The sequence below is a fragment of the Dromaius novaehollandiae genome, chromosome 3 (genome assembly GCF_036370855.1).
Source record: "Dromaius novaehollandiae isolate bDroNov1 chromosome 3, bDroNov1.hap1, whole genome shotgun sequence".
Taxonomy (NCBI): Eukaryota; Metazoa; Chordata; class Aves; order Casuariiformes; family Dromaiidae; genus Dromaius; species Dromaius novaehollandiae.
Window position 1 is genome coordinate 8354058 of NC_088100.1, and position 20426 is coordinate 8374483.

General features: G+C 42.2%; 1 protein-coding gene across 2 annotated transcripts in view; it reads left to right on the forward strand.

The window, feature by feature from the left end:
• Positions 1–98: 98 nt before the first annotated feature.
• The window catches only part of ITSN2 (intersectin 2), a 92575-nt gene continuing 72247 nt past the window's right edge, over positions 99–20426 (forward strand). Inside the window, exons 1-2 of one of the 2 annotated variants that reach the window (XM_026123604.2) lie at positions 99–157; positions 393–466. The gene's annotated coding sequence lies outside the window, so the exon portion shown is untranslated. Of the gene's footprint in view, positions 158–392; positions 467–8180; positions 8290–20426 lie in introns of those variants that run through there. The other variant, XM_026123603.2, reaches the window with a different exon arrangement.

Consider the following 20426-nt stretch of genomic DNA (forward strand, 5'->3'; position numbering starts at 1 on the left):
CCCAAGGGCCGGGCCCCCCTCGTGCCGCCGGCAGGTGGGCGGGGCGCAGGGGGACGGCCGTCCAATGAGGTCAGGGGGCGTGTCCTCGTGGTTAACCGTTTTAGGGCGGGGGGGCCGCAGGTTGGAGGGGAAGGGCTGGTGCTGTGGCGGCTCCGTGGTGCGTAGGTTAAGGAGAATATGGGGATTTTCGCAGAGGTCAAAAGCAGAAGGCGTCCTGCCGGCATTTAACCGATCGCTGACACGTAAAAACGCAATTTGTCTGAAGGGCTACGGCCTCTTTGGGGCAGGGGCTCCACAGCTGCCTCACTGGGCAAGTCCCCTGGCCTGCAGCTTGCTGCTGAAGGGACCAAAGCAGGCAAAAACTAATCACCTTTTTTTCCTCCTTTCTCCAGCTTTAACTCACTGAAGGAGTCAGACAAGTGCCAGTGCGAGGGAATGGGAACATATGGCTGGGAACAGAAGGCAGGTAGGACTGTGGCAGTAATGACTCTGAGAGATTTGCATGGTGTGGAATTGCACCCTAGCTCATACCATCCTTTGGCTCTTTAGTGCTGACTCGAGCTATGTGTGATGAGATATGTGTAAAGGCAGCACATCCAGCTTCAAATAAAACCCTAGCAGCTATGCCTTGAACAGAGTAAGTCCTTCAAGTAAGGTCTTGGTGTCCCAAGAGAAGCATCCAAAAATAGTGGACATTTGAAATGTTCTTGCTCAAATTGCTCCACCTTTCTGTCCTTCATCTATAAGATGAAGGTAATAATATTAACTTGCCTCAGGAATCTTGTGAGGAAAATTGCATTTGTGAAGCACTCAGTACCATGAGAAAATTAACTACAATATTTTTCTATTCAGTGCAGGTTCTGAATGGTACACTTTAAATAAAGCCTAAGGGTGAATAATGACGACTATAAAAGCTTTAGATTAACCAGTCAGTGAGCACCATTCATCTTCTCCACTGAAAAAGGTTGAGGGTCTTGTGAAAAAAATGTAGTAGTTCTGCAAGCATTAGAACTGAAGCTTTTTACAGATTTGTGCCTAGAAATTTAGACATACTGCAAGCTCTGACTCAAAGTGGCCTTATGGCCATGGAGTTTATATGTGCTATGTGGTTTCTCTGGAGTAATGAAGTCAAGGATAAACTGAGGATGCACAGGTGTATTGAGTTCATCCATTGTAATCTGGACAACACAGAGTTTGCCAACATAGTTTGACCTGGATTATGAAGTCAGTGAAGATACTTGTTTCTTATTTACCACTCCAGCACTGATGAGGACTTCATCAGACTAGATGTCAATCTTATGACTTTTCCCAAGGACCTATTGTTATTCTGATGTTCTTATAATTGTGATAAAGCTCCTTTTCTTTGCTGTGGCAGTGCAGTAAATTTTGAGGGCTTCCTCTCTTTCATCTGGTTTAAAATCCTCTCATATAGGCAGTCTAGTGAGTGATACTTAGGCAGGACTGACCTGGCTCTCCATAAAACAAAACAGTCCAGGACTTCAGGATGGCAGAAGCACGGGACAGAACTGTTGTACATTTGGTATTTCTAGCACGTGAAACTGCCATGTTTGCAGTTGTCATTCAAGTTAATATGCTTGCTAAGTGCCAAGATATTAATGAAGGCAGTGGCCTCTAATCAAGATGACCCTCCAGAGAGAAGGCAAATTCAACTGCAGCAAATCAGCATAGTGTCACTTTGGAAGGAATGCCAGTGCCCAGTGCCAATGGATTTACTTTATTAGGCAATAAAAGCCTGTGTCCTGACACTGCTCAATCACAGAAAGATAATTTTGCCTTAAACCATTTAGAGTTGAAGGTTAAAGGTAATAGATAGGCAGATGAGGATTCTTAGACAGAATTACTGAATCATTAGTATTGGCTGGTGTTGTTTTGGTGACTCTACAATCTAACCTGAATCTAATCTGAATCTAAAAGAATTTTAAGAAGGGCTCTGAGGTGATCAGTGAAGTTATAGGTTTCCCTTACCAAAGCAAGAAGCATCATGAAAGCAAGACAAATCTTGCATGAGAATTCAAGTGAAGCATTAATGGCTGATTGTATATAGATATATAGCCTCCTTTCACAATCCATGGATTTCATCTCTGATTTTAACTCTGTTAAACTTTAATGTCAATGTGGATTACAAAGTGACTCATTCTGAGAGCCTATCCCTCTTTAGGAACAACTTTCAAGTCCAGAAGATCCCTAAGCCTAACATGCCAACTCAATTTGGCTGAAGGCTGCTAAACTAGATCCAGCCCTCTGAACGCAACAACTTTAAGCCACTAGTTGAAGGTACTGCACAATGTTGTTAATTGCAGCAGCAAAAACCACTTCATACTTGCTTTTGTTGTCATTGTCGTGGATAATAAAGTCCAGCAGAGCACCAGGCAAGCAGAGGGGGGCAGTAGCACCTCAGACTGTCAGCATTACATCTGGCAGGCAAGAGTCACAGTCATTCACTGGAAACTTCCGATGTTCCTTTAACACAGAGCTTTTGGCTATTAATCATATGTATACTTTACTCTCTTACAAAGTTTTGCCTCATATCTGTATCATAGCACTTACTTTCTCTATAGCATGCCTGCATCTTTCCAGAAATTTGAAAATCTGGTAATCTTTCCTTTTCACAGCAACTCACAAAAATGTTGCAGATCTGAGGTGATTTATTTCAGAATTGATTTTTACCTCATTTATCCTTTAAAAGCAACTTAGGGTACTTCATTGTAGTAAAACATATGAGAGTGGAGAAACAAATGCATTGGAAAAGAACTTGGAACTGGGATTACCAACGTATTATTTACAAAATACAGCATACAGGTTACAAATTGCAACAAATAACCTTGCTTAACCCTACTAATGTGTTACTGCTAGCACCTCAAACTTTTGAAATTCATGTGTGTTTGTATATTTCTGAATTCCAGTGCTATAGTTGACAAGAACCTCATTTGCTAAAATTCAGTCTGTATGAATCAATGTTGCCTTCACATCTCATTCTGGCCTGTCTGAAAATCTACTTTCTTTATGGTTATATAGATGTTTTATAAATCTTAAAATAATTTCAGTGTGGTTGGCCAAAGGAGCTTTTGCTACTCTTTGAACAAGTACAATCTAGCTTTCCCTCCCATGCAAAATAATATTTGTCCTTGGCAGGGAACAGAGTTGGGACATGATTTTTTTTATTTTATACAGATAGTAACTGGCAGAAAATCCTGCAAATTAATACAGTAGCTTGTAACATTTGCTGTTTCAAGAATTGTGTGACTTTCTGGTTCAGAATTCAAAAGAGGATCTTTAAAAATACTATTTTTGATGTAATACCTTGTATACTTTTTTGATAACTCTTAGTCAGAATCAACATCAGAAGTGCACCACCTCTATTGTGTTAGGTGTAGAAAGTAAATATCAACTTGTCCTTTTGTTTATCCCATTGTGTTGAATGCATCCAGGCTTAAATAAAGGCCTAGGCTAAAGAAAGTATCAGAAATTTGCTCAGAAGAAAGAAAATGTTTGAACACTTTGGTGTAAAAATAGTACAGCATTAAGTGACAGCTCATTGCTTCTGTGTTAGCTGAGGTGAAAAGGAGGAGGCTCAAAAAAAAAAAAAGTTAGCATCAATGATAACAGTGATTCGAATACAGGGGCCAGAGCTGTCATTCATCAGACAGGTGTGGCTGGTGAATATGTTTTAAATAGCTGGGACAACAAGCTGGCCTCTCCAATTTAGGAAATGCCTCCTATTAGCAAGCAAAACTTAATGAGAGACCACAAGTGGAACCTGTGCAGATCAGCATGCTGCAATTACTGCTTTTTGACCATTCAGAAATAGTTGTCACTTTATTTAGCATTCCCTGATCCTTGATCAGTAAACATTCACAAAATGTAGCTTATTCTTGGCAGTAACAGGTTTCTGGTGTTCAAAATTTATGTTCTTTGCTTAACTTTTAATGTTTTAACCATGTGCTTGAAGAGTCATGTCTGTCAGCAAGCTTAGACGCTGCCTGGTCAGAGGGTTTGGACTGGAAGAACAAAGCATTAGCTTCTGGTCTGTCTTCCAGCAGCACAGCAGAGAAAATAAGCAATATTTTGGAGTAAACCAAAAGTAGCGAAAAAGTACTATTATCTACTGCTCAGTTCAGACTGAGCAACTTTATTCATGAACTCTTTTGCTACCAGTGGAGATCCTCCCTTATTACTCTACAGATAGCAACATTTCTTGTAACTGGGAATTGATGATAAGAGTACAGCTAATGATTATAAAGTAAAGCGTTAAAATAAAAAATTGAGTTGTTTTTAATATTCTAGTTCATCCATCTTCAGAATTCTTGGTAGGTTTTGCTTCTGTCTGTTGCTTTAGGCTCAGATGTTAAAAGAGAAAGATTTGCAGAATAGTAAATGGTAACATAGTAATACTAAAGGTTGAGTTATTGCTTATACTAAACCCTACTTCTTCTTTTCTGCTTCTCCTACAAGTTTCATCTAATTGGTCTCTTCTCAGGAGTTGCTATGCTGTAACCCTGCCCCTATGTCTGGAACAGGTCTCTGCTATCATACCACTGTTTTTTTTCTCCTTTCAGCTGTCTTTCCTATTACTCATCAGTTACTATTAAGTAATTTCCCTAACCTTAATGGCTTTCTGTCACAAACACATTAATTCCTGCAGTTTTAAGTCACATTGTCACTGTCTACTGCTTACCAGAAGGGTACTAACTCTCGCCAGAAGGGACTTTTCTTTCACCTGCTACTTGACATCAGCCCTCAACGCTGCATGTTGAAACTTGCAAAAAGCACACTCCCCCCAAACTCTGAGATGCCCAAAGGCATAGTCTACAACAGTGCTTCTAGAAACTTCACCTTCATAAAAGTATTTTTCTTCTGAACATACTTTAAGCATTAGACAAACTCAGAATGAAAACAAATTTCATTCTTTCAAACCAGAGGACAGAATTCTTCATTTTAAAGAAATGGTAATGCAGCTACTAAATTAAAACATAAAAATGAACACAGAGTAGACATAATACTATTTTTTTGCTTCGGCCATCACTAAGAACATCTCTGTAACAGTCTTCTCCATTTGGGGAATTAAGAGTTACTTCAGATTCACTTAAAGGATGCATTTTTCTAACGTTAAACTTTGGGTGTCTACATGCTCCAAATACAAGGAAGAATGATTGAGGGGCTGCTACATGCAAATGTGTCTGCACAGCAGCTTGGGTCCTGTTCCTCTTCCTGCTAATTCGTCTCACAGATATTTACTGTTCTAATACTTCCGATTTGCTGGTTTTTGTGACAGTGCAGATGAAACAGCATTCAATTTTTCTAGAACAAGAACACATAAAGCTTTTATATGCTAATTCCTCACACACGGTTTTCTCTTTGGGAAGTCAGCTGAATTGTGCTTGTTTTCTGACTTCTCCCTTCCCAGGCAATGCGGCTCATACTACTGCAGGTTTTCACAGCTTAAATTTTCTAGCATAGGCGGTATTAGGCAACATCTGTAGTTACGAGCTACATTGCTGCTTTTCTGTAGGCATCTTACATAACAGTAATAACATGGAAGTGTCCTCCCCATCTGTCGTATTTACGTAAAAAAGTATCCCCATGCCCTTTATACACTTCCTACTTTGTGCAGTCTGTCATCTAAAGGCAATTGTTAGGCAGCATGTTTGGTTGTTGTTTTTTTGTTTTGTTTTGTTTTTTACTAAGTTTAATAACTTATCTTTAGATGGCAGCATGTTTTAGACAGGAGTAGAGAAACAATTTGGCGGTTTTTTTTTCAGTATAGTACAAGGAATCTCATTACCCATACCGAAGAAGGCATTTATTTCTTCTTTCACATAGACAGATTATCAAATGTATACATAGGAGAAAACTCTGTTGGCTTTATTTAGCATTACCTGGTACGGGGGAGAAGGATGTTTAACAATAAGAACATAAAACACATAACCAGTAGTTGTAAACGTTGTTAGGTTACAAATATTGCACTTAGTGTTCCGATATAAGGTGGAATTCAATGCTGAAGATGTAACAGCTTTGAGATATCTCCTTTGCAGTTCTGCTGAAGTTTGCAACAGAGGTAATTGAGGCAGGAAAGCAGGTAATGTTAGCAAGTATAGGTCATATTCTAGCCTATCCATAGGCTTAAGTAGCTGCAGACCTGTATATAAAATTAAAATCAACTAAACATATATTAAAACTACCTCCCCTGCACGATTCATCTTCCCTTTGATCATGTGTGCAAAAAGTACACCCTACCACATACAGAGCACCTGGCTCTAAGGCAGCGCTTTCCAACTCTCCTCCCTCTGGTTTTACGTGTGACCCTTTGGCCAGTGGAACAAATGTCACACAGTACATGACCCAAATAAGCATTTATGTTAAATCCAAAGCAGACTGTAGGTGTTGCCTACACAACAAAGTCATTTAGAGCTATGCAATATAACTATAACATGTACTAAATTGATTAAAGGCTGCTTATTAAGAGACATTAGAAAGTAATTTAAATGAAAATTTGTCATATGAGAGACTTTTTAATTGAGTTCCAAAGGAATCTGTTCTTGACCCAGTGCTATTCCATTATCTCAATTAGTTATTTGGCAAAAAGTAAAGCACTGCTCATAAAATTTGCAGATTACTTCAGAACAGCTGAAGGCCTAGATAATGGTATGAACCGGTCACCACTCAATGATTTAAATCATGTAGTAAGCAAGAGTCACTTGAACAACGTGTATTTTAATCCACCTAAATCGCACATATCTCTATGCATCAAACTAAACTTCAGACTAGGTTGCTGACTGCATATAGGAACCAAAATGCACAGCATAGTTTTGGGCTAGTAGTAAGGAAGGCAAGACTGTATTTTGGAAAGCATTAAATCAGAAGAGGACTGAGGATGTCATGACAGTAAACAAATGCAAGCTGTCAGTGCAATGTGGCAGCTATAACAGCAATTATAGTCATTGGATGTCTAAGCAAAAATACTGAAGAATAGCATGTGCTACTATGGCTGTTATATAGCACAATAATGAGACTATTCTAGAATCATGATTAGTTATAAAAGGTGTAACAAATTGGAAAGGTTGGTTAAGGACCTAGAAGAACGAGTCACTGTCTCGAAGAAACTGTTCTGTATTTGAAGGGGATACATAATTATCTACACAGAAAAGATACAGCAGAAAAGCACTTTAATCTTTCATATATAGCAGGATCCAGTCATTGAAAAAGCTCTAGAAATGTTTAAGAGTACAAGCAATTAATAAAAATCTTGGATAACTATATGCTTAAATAGTTTTCCAATAACAAATGTACTTCAAGTTTCAATGTTTAAAAGTTAAGCCATTTCTCCTGAGTCTCCTTTCTATAGAATTCTTTAACTCATTTTTGACAAAATAAATTCATGAAACCTTAACTATTTCAGTATGCTGAGCAGTGCCTCACGCCTGCCTTGTCAGCCCCGGCGTCGGTGTCCGGGCAGGACACGCGGCCCATCGCAGAGCAACGCCGGGCGCTCGCCAGCACCCTGCAGGGCCTCTCCAGGAGAGGGAGATCGCTGCCCGGCTTGGAAAAAGAAGCTGTAACGACTGAGACAGGCCGGAGATATTTAAGAGATTGTTATCAATGTTTTTCCTGAATACAAATAGCTGGAAACCTTAAGGAAAAATCATTTGCGGAGAAAAGGGGTAACGATTTAGCCAGCAGTTGTCATCAAGAGCGAGAAAGACTTCAGTAAGGATGTGGTAAATTCCCTTCAGCTAAGGTCTTTAAGTGGCAGCTTGTTACATTGTAAAAATCGTCCTGTACAGCAACCACCACTTCTAGCAAGAATCGTTGAGTGGGACCGCGCCGTGCTGCGGAGGTCAGGCCGGGCGATGTTAGCAGTTGTGTCCTTCACGCCTCCGGGGCCCAGAGACACCGTGACCCAGCGTGGGTCCGGCCCGGGCACCCCGCGGCCCGGCGAGCCTTGCCTGGGGGCCCGGTCTGAGCGGTGCCGCCAGCCCTCGCCCGGAGCGGCGCCCACCTAGGCCGGGCCCGTGCCCAGACCCGCCGCGCACCCCGCGGCTTGAAGCCCGGCACCGGTGGCGGCCAGCGAGGGGCTCCCGAGCGAGGCGGCGCCCCCGACTCGGCCCACGCCGCACCCCGCCGGCCCCGGCGCTCTGCCCCGCCCGCCGCCGGCTTCCTTTCCGGGCGGCCCCCGCCCCCGCCGCCATGTTGCGGGGCTGACGGTGCCGCGGCAGGAGGCGGAGGAAGAGGGAACCAGTGCGGAGCAGGCGCGCACGGGCGGCGCAACAGGTACCGACGGGACTCCCGGCTCTGGACCCGGGGGCGCCGCGGCGGGGGGAGCGGGGCCCCCTCCCCTTCTCTCCCGTCTCGTCTCGTCCCGTCCCGTCCGGCGGGGCGGCCCCGTCGCCAGGGTGCGGGGGAGGCGGGGGGTGGCGCGGCCGCCGCCGCGGCGCTGTCAGCCCGGCGGCCGGGGGGGCCCCCGCGGAGGTGTCTGTTAGGCCAGGCTGCGCTCATTTTTCCGCTTTAAGGGCTTTTTTTCTCCCTCTCTCCTTCCCCTCCGCACTTAAAAACAGCGTTTTGCGCATGTTTCGCTCCCGCGGCGGCTCTGCCCGAGTGCGCGGCGAGGCCGTGGCTGCGCGGCGCGGGGGCTGTCAGCGGGCGCCCCACGCGTGTCCGCGGCCCGGAGCCCGCCGCGGGGCGGAGCGGCACCCCCGCGGAACCGAAAGCAGCGAGTGTAGCCCCACTGCCAGCCCTGATTCTGCTGGTGTTGGTGGTGTTAACGGAGCGATTCCCGTGGGGCTCCCAGGCAGCCTGGCATGGGGCGGGGGGCTGCGGCGCGCTGCTGAAGCTGGGCGGGGAGTCGCTGGGCTGCTGTCCTCGGGGTTTTCTGTCTGATAGTTACAGCGAAAACCTGCGGGAACGAAAAGCTGCAGACAAGCAGCTTCTGCGGTTGCAGCCCGTGAATTGTTTTGTTAGTAAATGGGTTGCCTTTCCTTCATCTTGGCTTTACACCAGGAAATGCAGTAATTCGGGGGATAAAATGGAGCCGCGAAGTGCTCGGCTAAGTTCCCTACACATCACCATAATGACTACTAGTTTGGATAAATTAATATGGTTTTCATAGCGGGTGGCACCCTGACACCTGTCACATTGGAGAGCTTGAAAGCCCTTTAAATAGTACTTAGGAACTTTAACCTTTGCTCACGCAAGTCTTGTTAAGCACAGGTCAGAAATTCCTCATGAAGCACCGGGATGGGGAGTTACGAGCCGCCAGCCCTTGCGTCCGGGCTGCCGCCTCGCACGCATCTCTTCGGCAAGCTGGTGTTTTTTAAACTGGTTTCGTTCATGCTTGCCTGGGGTGGCAGCAGCTCCCGCATTTGTTTGTACACAGGAAAACATACAAAGCAGGTTGAGCAATGTTCACAGCCCGCTTTGCTGGGGTGCGTGTAACTAACATCCAGCTCCACCAATGTGCCAGTGATATTAGAAATAATGAGCATTAGGAGCTGATCAGATAGCTAGCCAGCTGGGGATCCACTCTTCCACTAAACTTTGTCCCTTTTCTTGTTCAGCCCTCCACCATCCCTGTTTGTTTTTTCTATTTCTTTAAGTTGGGGAGGGGATTCACACCACCTTACTTCTGGATCTTCAGAGTAATTTTAATTTTGACTTCGGCCACCATATGAAGTGGAGAGAAATGGGTCGCTGTAAACATGGCTGTAGATTGCTCAGCGCTCTCAGATATATAGCAGTTTTGGTCAGATGAGCCTCCTAGCTCAGGTACCTAAATTAGATTGAATATGCTCTCCCTTGTAATTACTATCTTGGGAGGGTTAATTTTTTTTTCCTCTGTCTATACAAGATCTAGGGTATGGCATGTGTCCCTGACTGAGCTCTCGGTTGCTACTGTAACATAAAGAATATTTTATAAGGCTAACAACAGCAAAAGCACTGTAGCTCCTGCTCGTTTGTGCTTATCACTGTACGGTGTTATCTCTCGTAGGAGGTGTTATGCTAGCAGTGAATTATGGCCTTTGTTTGGGGTTTTTCCCCATTGTTGTTGCAGACAAACCAAGAGAGATCAAGGCAGAAGTGAACTGTTAAATGATTTTGAACTGTGTTGCTGAGAAGGCTTTAGTTATTGAGTTTCAGGTATTAGAGTGATAGACACCATGGAGGTTCTTACAGTAGGCTTATTTACAAATATTTGTGTTGTGGTCTTTAATATTGAGAAATGAATTAACTTCATCTTTGATGGCTGCTACCTGACTGTGAAATGAAATTAATTCCTGTATGCCATGGTAACTCTTCATTCAGCTGCTTCTCTGGAGCTGATGGGGGAGAACGGGACGGGATTTGAAAAATGAAAGCAAACTTCAGTTCTTCCCTTGAGGCATTATTAAAAAGCTTCATAATCCTTAAGAACAGATATCTGCCAGAAAAGGACCATACAACTAGTTACTGAAAAGCATGGTAGTTGGATCACTAGATCCATTTGCAAATTCAGACAGAAGTCTTTGGCCTGAGAGATCACCTGTTATTTGACAGTTTACAGGTAAAGCCTCTCTCTTGCCTTGGAGGATTTAGTTGGATCAGTTTGTGTAATTAGGAAAAAAAAACATTCCATCAGAGTTCCTTTGGAAGCACTGAATTCTTCCCTTTAGGGTTTTTTTTTTTTAGGGTTTTTGTTTTTTTTTAACTGGCTCAAAAGTTGGATGTATTCACTGTTAATGTTCATTTCTGGCCTATTTTCACTTGAAAGGAAATATCTCAAATATCTCAGTTTTTAAAATAGTTTTAACTGCTTCCCTTTGCTTTCCTTTACTCACAATGTAGTCATAGAATAGTTTAGGTTGGAAGGGACCTCTGGAGATCATCTGGTGCAAGCCGCACTTGAAGCAGGGCCAGTGTCGGTGAGGTTGCTTGGGGTCATGTCAAGTCAGATTTGGAAGACCTCTGCGGGTGGAGATCCCACAGCTGCTCTGGGTAGCCTGCTCTGATGTTTGACCTACCTCCAGTGTATCAGCCTCTCCTCCCCGTTTGATATCCTCCAAACTTGCTGTGGGTGCCTGCTGTCCCATTGCCCAGACTGCCTGTGAAGACGTTAAGCCGTATTGGCCACGGTATCAACCTCGGAGGAGTACCATTTAGTAAGAGGCTGCCAGCTAGGTTTCCCTCTACGGATCGCAGTCCTTTAAATCCAGTGGTTGAGCTGGTTTTCCACCCAATTTACAGTCCAGCTAGTCAAGCCATATCTTATCAATTTGGCTCTAAAGTTACTGTGGGAGGCCTTGTTGAAAGCCTTCCTAAGGTCAAAATAAGCAGCACCTGTGGCTGTCCCCTCATCCACAGAGCCAGTCATCACAGAAAGCGGTCGGGTGGCCCAGGCATGGTTTCTCCTGGGTGAATGCCTGCTGGCTGTAGCCAGTCACCGTCTTGGTCTTCGAGCAGCTGTACGTGGCTCCCGAGAGGATTTGCTCCATAATCTTTCCAGGGACTGAAGTCCGGCTTAGCAGCCTTTTGTGTCTACAGACGTGGCCTTCCTGGAGATGTGATCTTTGCATTTTTCCAGTCATCAGGATCCCCGCTCACCATAACCTTTCAAAAAATCAGAGAGCAGTCTTGTAATGACATCAGCTCTCAGCAGCACTGGTCCTGTGCTTTGGTCTGTATGTGTGCAACTGCTATGCTTGTTTTCAGATTACTTCATTTTGACTTCTGAAAGCTGCTTTCAGTTCAGTGTAATGCTACGATCTCTCGGCAGGGTCTTAGGTGATGAATCTTGCCGTGCTTCTAAGCTTTTGGAGGAAGTTTGATAAACAGTCCTTTTGTGAAAACTCTGAGAGCAATAGGTTGCTAAATTTGTGCGTTCATGTTGTTGCTTTTAGATGGGAGCACTCATTTCTTGGGGCTGAATGCCACAGGAAAGTCAGCGCCGTTTCTTGACTTTCTCTTCATGTTAGGTGATCAGAGGTGATTGTAAAGATAACAAAGGTAATGGAGAGTTAATTAAGGAATTACTCTTTATGAACTTCTTTTCAAGCACTATCACTGGTAAAATACAAAGCAAAATATAATTTGAGATTCAGAGGTGGACCCTAGGTATGGGGTGAAAAAAGGTAGTTACTGTTCTTTTCAACTTTAAAAATGTATTATCCTCATTTAACTTTACCTTTGAAAATCAGATTTTCTTTGTGTGCCCTGGGTCAATGATAGATGGTGCAACAGATGATTTGGGAGGGAAAGACTGTTGTTAGATTGCAAGCAATGAATGCCTAGCCAGATTTTCAGAGTGCTTTAAGCAGCTGTTTTAAGTGATCTTGACATTCTCAAATACTTAGTTGCAAACGTAGATGCCTAAATACCTCTGGAAATCTGTTTCTGAATCCTTGTCAATGTAGAACCGTGGGGATCGTCTCTGTAAGTTGAGTTTCCTTTGAACGAGGGGCCAATGCAAGCTGAGTTTTTGAACCAGCTGTGAGCAGTGCCACTTGTGAAGCTGTTTCCTGTAGCTTTGGCTGTCTGCGCCTAGTTGGATGCAGGCTGTAGTTGAAGTTTTTCTCATGGTTGGTATGTTCAGAACAGCTTTCAATGATGTAACATGATGAGAGTAGCAGCACAAAATCACCGGAATTAGTTAACGGAGCACAATTACCCGAGAACTGTTTTTTTTTAATTTCAGCAGTTATAAATAGTTCAAAAACCCTGTTGATCTAGATAAGTCACTGCTTCTGGAACTGTAATTATGAGAGCAGTGAATTTGACTTGACATGTTTTGAGATGGGTGTTGTTGCTTTAGCTTTAGAAGTAGCAGGTGAGAATTCTGCATTGGCCCTTCTGGTGAAAATTTTCACTGCTGATGCAAGCGGAGCTTGCAGGGCGATGTGGCGTAAGTCAGGAGCATGATCTGCAGTTTGTGGTTCAACAGCATACATGAAGTAATGCTTGGGAAGAACAGGAAATGGGAGTTATTCATCTTTGTTTCTAAAAATACTGCAGTTGCAATGCAAAAAATGGCCTATTATGGCTGTATTAATAAATGTGATTGTAAATCAGCTCTGTTTTTTTGAGACATTGTTTTTAGCCTTATCTTTCAAGAGTCAGGAATCAAAGACTAGATTTTTAGACTAATTGAAGTCTAAAACTCTATTTCCCTTCCCTCTCCTGCTGTTTCCACCACATTTAGTGCAGTCATATTATTTTGGATTTCTTAAGATGGGACAGTTATCTTTCTGATGGAGATAAGCTGTTGGTTCTGGGGACATGACACGACACTGGTATAAATGTCTTTCATCCAGGTGATAATTGATGTAGTATAATTCCTTAAGTTCATGAAATTCAGTTTCTAATTGTCAAAGCATTATTGCTGTATGCTGTAGAGCTCAATATTTAAGGTTAAAAGAAAAATTTCAACTGAATGCCCCTTCTCTTTTTTCTTCTATGACTTAGAAGAAATGTTCTTCTGTAACTAGCACAGCCAGACTTCCTCTAAATAACAGTGGAGATCTTGGGAACTAATTACTGGTTTTTAACTAATAATCATACAATCATAATATTGTAGGTTAGGTTATTGTAGGTATCTTGCGTGTCTTGATGTGTAAGGTTATATTTCGTTATTTTTGTTGAGGCACCCTGATGGCTTTCCAGCTTTACTTGTATTTTGACCGGTATTTCAGTGTTTTACAAATGCTTTTTGGGACTGTTTTTGATAACAGCATCTTACTGTGGTATGCCAGGGCTTTTGCCCAAGAGGGAGGTCAGCAGCATGAAGCATCAGCCAGGGAGGTAAGAAGGCCTGCAGCCCGGCGTTGCGGGTAGCATACTTCCCGCCTCTCCGATGCTGGACGTGATCCTCTTGGACCTTGGTGACACCCACGTGCTTTTATCTAGCTATGGGCAATGCAGTTTTGCCTTTCCGTTGCCCATCATTGCAGTTCATCTTTTGTGGTTTGACCACATTAGGCAGGTCTTTGCTTTTCTCCCATGGGGCTTCTCCAAATTTGTTTTATCAAAGATAAGCTACACTTCTGCACTTTACAGGCCTTTTATGGCTTGTCTCCTTTCTGCTTGATATTTCATTTAATTTGGAGAAGTTAACTTTGTTTCAGCAAGCCTGCAATGGTTTTGTGTGCTTGCCCAATTTGAAAGCAGATACCTAAGATGTAAATCCAAGTCTTGCTGAATATTTTGCCTTCAGTAATTTTACAAGTATGTAAGATTGTTCTCTGCTGAGTATAGAAGATCTTAGTCCATATTTCGTACTGTTGTTGATGAGGTTTCAGTCCCAGATAAGTTAAATAACAGCTGTTGTAGCTTAAGAGAAAGATAACATATCTCTTCCGTTACGTTTTTTGCTCTTTCAATAGACAGATTTCACTTTTGCTTCTAATGGAAGAAGGGCTCTGAGAACAAATATGAAAAGATTTCAAATGGATAAGCGGTTAGGTAACATGTTCTGAATGCTTCCAGTCATGGTTGAAGTCAGAAAATATGTAATAGAAGTAGTAATAAGATAATAAAAGTATAATAAATTATAATAGTAGGAAAATAAGTAGGAAAAAATAGCAAAGCTCTATGTTTTGTCTAAGCCCACACCAGCATAATTTGGGAATCACAATGTAGGAGCTGAGGACTGCAGTTTTCAAGGTGTGGGCACCTCACGACATAGCATCTTAGGGTTCTTGTATGATGCTTGCAAAGAATTAGATGCAAAAATTTTGTGTCTCAGAAGAGGATCTACAAATATAGCATATAGAGTGGAGGGTCATTTAAATTAGAAAGTAGGAAGCGAAAAAGACAAGAGTGTATTTTAAATTGCCACCTGTTGAGGAGCACATGTGTCTTATCTCCACAGGAAGGTCACGATAAACAGCCTGGAATCCCTTCTTGAAGGTCGCAGCTAGGACCCTTTCTAAAAAATCTTGGAAAAAATCCACCCTCGTAGAAAAAACAAGCAGAGGTGGTGATGTTTCTCTTCATCTGGAATCAGATTAGTGAATGTACTCTTCCTGGGTGTGGCAGAAAGGGGCTGAATTCCCTTCTCTTCCTGCGGAAGTTCGTATAGGTGTCTCCTGGGGGAAGGCCCTGACGTTTAAACGGGGAGCTTCCTGGCGAGGTGGGACTCCCGTTGCCTCCTTCCGAACCTGCTGCTCTTTGCAAAAAAGGACCAAAGCTGGGGCAGAAGTGGACAGGGCCACAAACCTCTCTAGCTTGAAGATAGAGAATTTCATATGGGAGGTTGAAGTCCTGAGCTCGTGTCACTGCACCAAACACCGTGTGTGGCTTTCATTAGATGACTGTGCAATAAACTGAGGGAAAGCGTTCTCATAGGAGAAGAGAGGTGGGTTAAATCTCCAGAGACAGAGAGAGTTGAACTGGGTCTTGATATTTTGAATGAGTGCTGTTATGTACCTGAGCAGCTATGTAAAAAGGGAGTAAACCTAGCAATACTGACCACACAGTTCTGTTTTTTAAACAGAAATAGTGACTCCTGTATTTTGCATGGGCTCCAGCCTGGTCAGAAAACCTTTTAGATTCAGGCAAGGTGAGCAGAAGGGTATCTTTGGGAATTTTAATGGGATTTAAGCCTTTTTCAAGCCAGTAAATCGTTTAAGTGTTTGGAGATTTTTAATGTTGAAAACTAAATTAGGTGGGAGCAGAGGTTTTGAGTGTTTTAAGTTGGTATATTGTAACCAAACACAACCCAAGTCCTGTAAAATTTATAGTCAAACTATTCTTACGGTTTTATATGCTGTTCTTGTATTGGTAGAGCTTTTCCGTTAAATTCATTTGCATTTTGGCTTATGATTGAGCCAGATTGTTGATTTGGATGGATTAAAAATGAAAACCTGGTTCATGTTTTACCTGTGACAAGTATGAAGCAGCAATTCCTTTGAGCAGAGTTTCCCAGGCTGGTACCTGAACTGCTTCTAGATGTGTTGTTGAAGCAGTTCTTTATTAACTCTATACCAGTTCTAAGCTAAACTGTGTGATAAAGCCCTGAAGTTGCAAGTCACTGCTTGGAAGAAAGAGGGAAGGGGCTAGCGTCCGGTTTTCGTATGGCTAGGAGAGGTAGGTCAGAGCATGAGTTTGGATCCTTGGATCCCCTTGGGAGAGAAATGTGATTATGGGAGAGGAGAGCGGAAAGGAAAGGAGTGGGAGCGTCCTTACTCCTGAATATTCATGGCCCTGTGCAGAGCAGGTAACCTGCGTCCTGGTACCCATAGCAATTGCTATTAGTGGTTTCCATAACTGCTGGGAGTACCCAGAAAATGAAGCATGGGAATTTCTTCCATTTATAATCTTTTTTTTTTCCTAGTCATAAGCTAGCAGCATTTCTGAACAGATTTTTTGTTCTTAATGCCTAAGCGTACTGTCCCAGTTGGAACACACCAGCTACCTAAAAACAGAGTTATGAGCCTTTGAAGTCTCCCATAAATGAGGAAGAGGGAAGAAAACATAGCACATCTGGCACTTTCTGGGGAAACAGACTTAACTAGCAGTCTCTCTCACTGTAGTCCATAGGATCACTTTTTCTAAAATTTCTTTCCTTTAAAATGTCTTGTGACTTTTACATATCCTTAATTCATGGAAGGCCTCACCTTGATGGTAAGGGTGCTGTTCTGTGAACCTAGTATTGCTGGAAGTGTCTAAACCAAAAAGTACAAATCAATGGGAATGGAAAATTATACATAATTAGTTAAATAGCAAATAACTATAATTACGCTTTTTTTAGAAAGTATTTGTCAGAAAAGTATTTTTCACATTCTGCCTTAATAACCACTGTTTGGAAGTTTGTTCTCTAACAAGGGAGGGAGTTAAACTAGGGCTAAGAAGTAAAATATTTACCACTTTTTTTTAACTTTCTTGTATTGTCAAAATATTAACTAAGACTTGCAGTACTCTTACCCACATTAACAGAGGAGAGTAGGAAGAGTTAGTGGTCTGGTAGCTACCAGGAGGTCTACTTCATTCTTGTTACCAATATCCATCATTTGTCATCAGGCTGAAGGGATTTTGTAAAGCTGCTTAAGGTGCATTTGGAAGAGGCGAGGTCAGTGTGTACAACTCCATGGTATGAAGGGAATAAATTCTTGGCCTGCCAATACATTGTGGTGGTGGTGTTTTCTGTTTTTTGTTTTTTTTTTTTTTTTTTTTTTTAAATCAGTTACCTTTTTTTGTAATCAGGTAACTTTTCTACCAAAATGGCTTTCAGAAAGAGAAAGGATAGACTGTGCTGTTTCATAACTACTGCTTATTATTCTCCTGGTTTTCAAAAGAGCCGTCAAAAAAAGGCACAGAAGAGCTGCATGAGCTAATCCGTTGTCACTGTTTGCTTTGCAAATAGTAATGAATAGTCATTGCATTGCCTGGTCTTACAGGTGCTGTGAGCAATAAATTAGTTAGCTATTACGGAGATCTCTGTTCCTGATACACTGCACATTTTTTCAGTAAGAACCAATTATCTTCTTTCTGTCCTTGGGGGAGGCAGAAGAAAAGTAGCGTGTCCATGCAGACTACCCCTACGGTATTTGTCTGCCTGCTTCGAGTTAAGCTGGTGTGACGGACCCTGATGCACCAGACCTTCATTCCTGCTGAAAGTAGGTGGCTGTGATTGCTCTTAGAAATATTCTGTTCAAGGTGAATTAAGTATAAATATGAACAAAGATTGTGGTAAGGCTGTTCTTCACAAAAGGTAAACAAAGAAATATGTCCTTTATGGAAATGAACCTTTTTTCCTTTCCTTCTGCGTTCTGCCCAACTCGAATCCCTCCTTAATGCTTCCAGCGTGGTCTTAAATTCCCTCCTACTCACGATCTCCCCCTTTCTCTTTCCAGCTTTTATCGGCTATAATGATTATTGAGAGCGGGAGCAGAAATTGCAATTTGGCAGATCAGGTTGTGAAAATAATTACTGCTTGAAACGTTGGGACTAGTTAGATGCTTTGTTTACAGGAACTTGCAGTTCTGCTATTTAAACGTAACGTCCAAGTTTTCCTGGTTTCACCTGAGTGGCAGCAGGACTTAATGTAGTCTGCACTGTTCACTGGAGGAGGATATTCGCAACTGTTTTGTTAAAATCATTTGTTGTTTCATGATTGAAACATAAATTAGTTCACTGAGCACTTTTTCTGGAACATTTTGCAGAGAAAAACCTTTTCTGTGAAATAGTCCAGTTGTAGTGGCCATGATCTAGCCCAAACATGATCTGTTTGGGATACTGATAATAGTCTTCCTTATGGAGAGATTTTTTTCTTCAGTGAACATATTTTTATATGGCACTGAATTTCTCTGTGATACGGTATAATAAAGTTCTTTGGTACAGCTTTCACTGAGATTAATGATTAAAAGTCATCAGAGTCATTTTAAAAGAAAGAAATGTAGCCTAAAGCTAAAACATTTTGCTGAGATTCCTCATGGTAAATAAATGGCGCACACCAGTACTCGAAAGGTGCAAGATATCTTTTACAGATAGTAACTAAAGGAATTTTATTTGGAATGTGTGAAAATAAAACTCCGTTAAAATTTGATTATAAGCCTTAAGGGCATGCTGTGGAAACTCAGAAAACAAAATATTTCCTGGGGACAAGCCTTATTCTTTGAAAATGGTTGTCTCCGCAGACCATTGAGGAAAGGTGTGCAGTCTGCGAGTCTACTGGGCTGTTCTCTCCTTCCCTCCTCCCCTAAAAAATTTCATGGGGCAAAGAGCTGTTGCACGGATAATTTTATTTCCCCTTTTTTTTACCTGTCATTCTGCTTCTGAATTTGTCACCAGAGAAGCAGGCGCGTTTGGTGTAACCACAGAGTCGGAGTGAAATGGGTTTGTCCTCGGAGATAGGATGGGGTCCCACATGCTGGCGCAGTTTGAAATCCTGCAGAAATCCAGTTTATGATTCTTGGTTGCTTCTGTAAGGTTCTGATTTTGCATTATTTGTGGGGGTCATTATTCAAGGATTTTTGGTGCCCATCAGGTCTAATATTTTAAAATACTACAAGATTTGCCTATAGTGTGGGGATATGGCTAAATCATGATTTAATCAAACAACATCAGCGTAATATACTTGTAATAAAGATCTTTGGGGCAATTCCCTCTTGCTTTCACACCTGAGGCGGTGCATCTGCATGGCGATGCACAGTGTGGACATCCTGGGCTGCATTGGCCCAGGCTTGGGAATTTGGGATCTTGGCCTCCTGCTTTTGAGAGAACAAATAATAAAATAGATAATAACTTGGTTATGCTACGTTAAATGTCTGGGTGCTGTTTCTAATTCTGCTTGAAGTAACCTGTGTAATTTCTGTTATCTTAAAGACCAGTGAATGATAGTTGCCTGTGTATGGAGTTACCTGTAACAGTACACTAGAATTATTCTGGCTGGTGGGAAGGAACCAGGACCATCCATGTTCCTTATACACAGAGATTTTGTGAATTGGAAAGACCTCCACCTGGCTAATATACCAGGGTTTTGATTGCAGAATTGTTCAATTTAAATTGATGTTAAGATATGGTATAGTTGAGACTCTAGTGATATCAAAATGGGGGGGGGGGGGGGCGGCGCGTTACCCATGTGCATAAGCATAAAATGGGTTACTTTTCCCACTTACCTAGTCAGCAGTTGAGAGTTTAGGAAGCTCAGTGCGTGAGCTGTTTGCGTGCTTCAGCAAAACCAGGGAGTGCAAAGCCTGACTTTATCTATAGCCCTAAGTTATAGAAAGTGTTTTAAAATATATATAGTAAGATTTGGGGGTTTAGTAGTGAATCAGTTTCAGGCTTTTATTGCTCTCTGTAATTACTGGTTTAAAAACTAAAGAAGTGGTCTGCAAAAAATTATGTGGGAGGAAAAATGAATTGCGTGGGCTTTAGCAGTTAGACTGTAAATCTGCAATAAGACCTGAGCAGGTGGACATTGCTGTCAGTGCTGAGCACTACTGAGTTTTGGTCTATTGGTTCTGGGGACGTTCTTCAACATCCTATTTCTGTAGCTTAGTTTCACCATTCTCCTTTAGCCTTCTTTAACAGAACAGCTTTTGCAGAGAAACGTGTGCTATAGAGATGCTTAATAACATTGGAAGCATTTGCCTGGAAAGCTATTTATAGATTGAAAGTGTCTCATGATAGGTTGCTGATAAGGCCTGGGAAGCAACCTAAAAATATCCAAATTCGTTTTAGAATTCCTCTCTTGGAATAGGGGTCACGCTTCCTTTTTTCCTTCTTTCTGCAGCTGATCTCTATGTCATCCAGTGCAGCCTGACTTGCCAATAGTTTCCATTTTGTGTGTGTGCACACACCAAAAAAAAAACCTGGAATGTCAGGTATCTTGTCATACTGCTGTGTAATGTTTCAGATAAAATATACATCTTATGTTCTTCCCTCGCTGGCCAGTTATATAAGCAACACAGAGCAAGTTAACTTCAGAGAAAATACTGTTC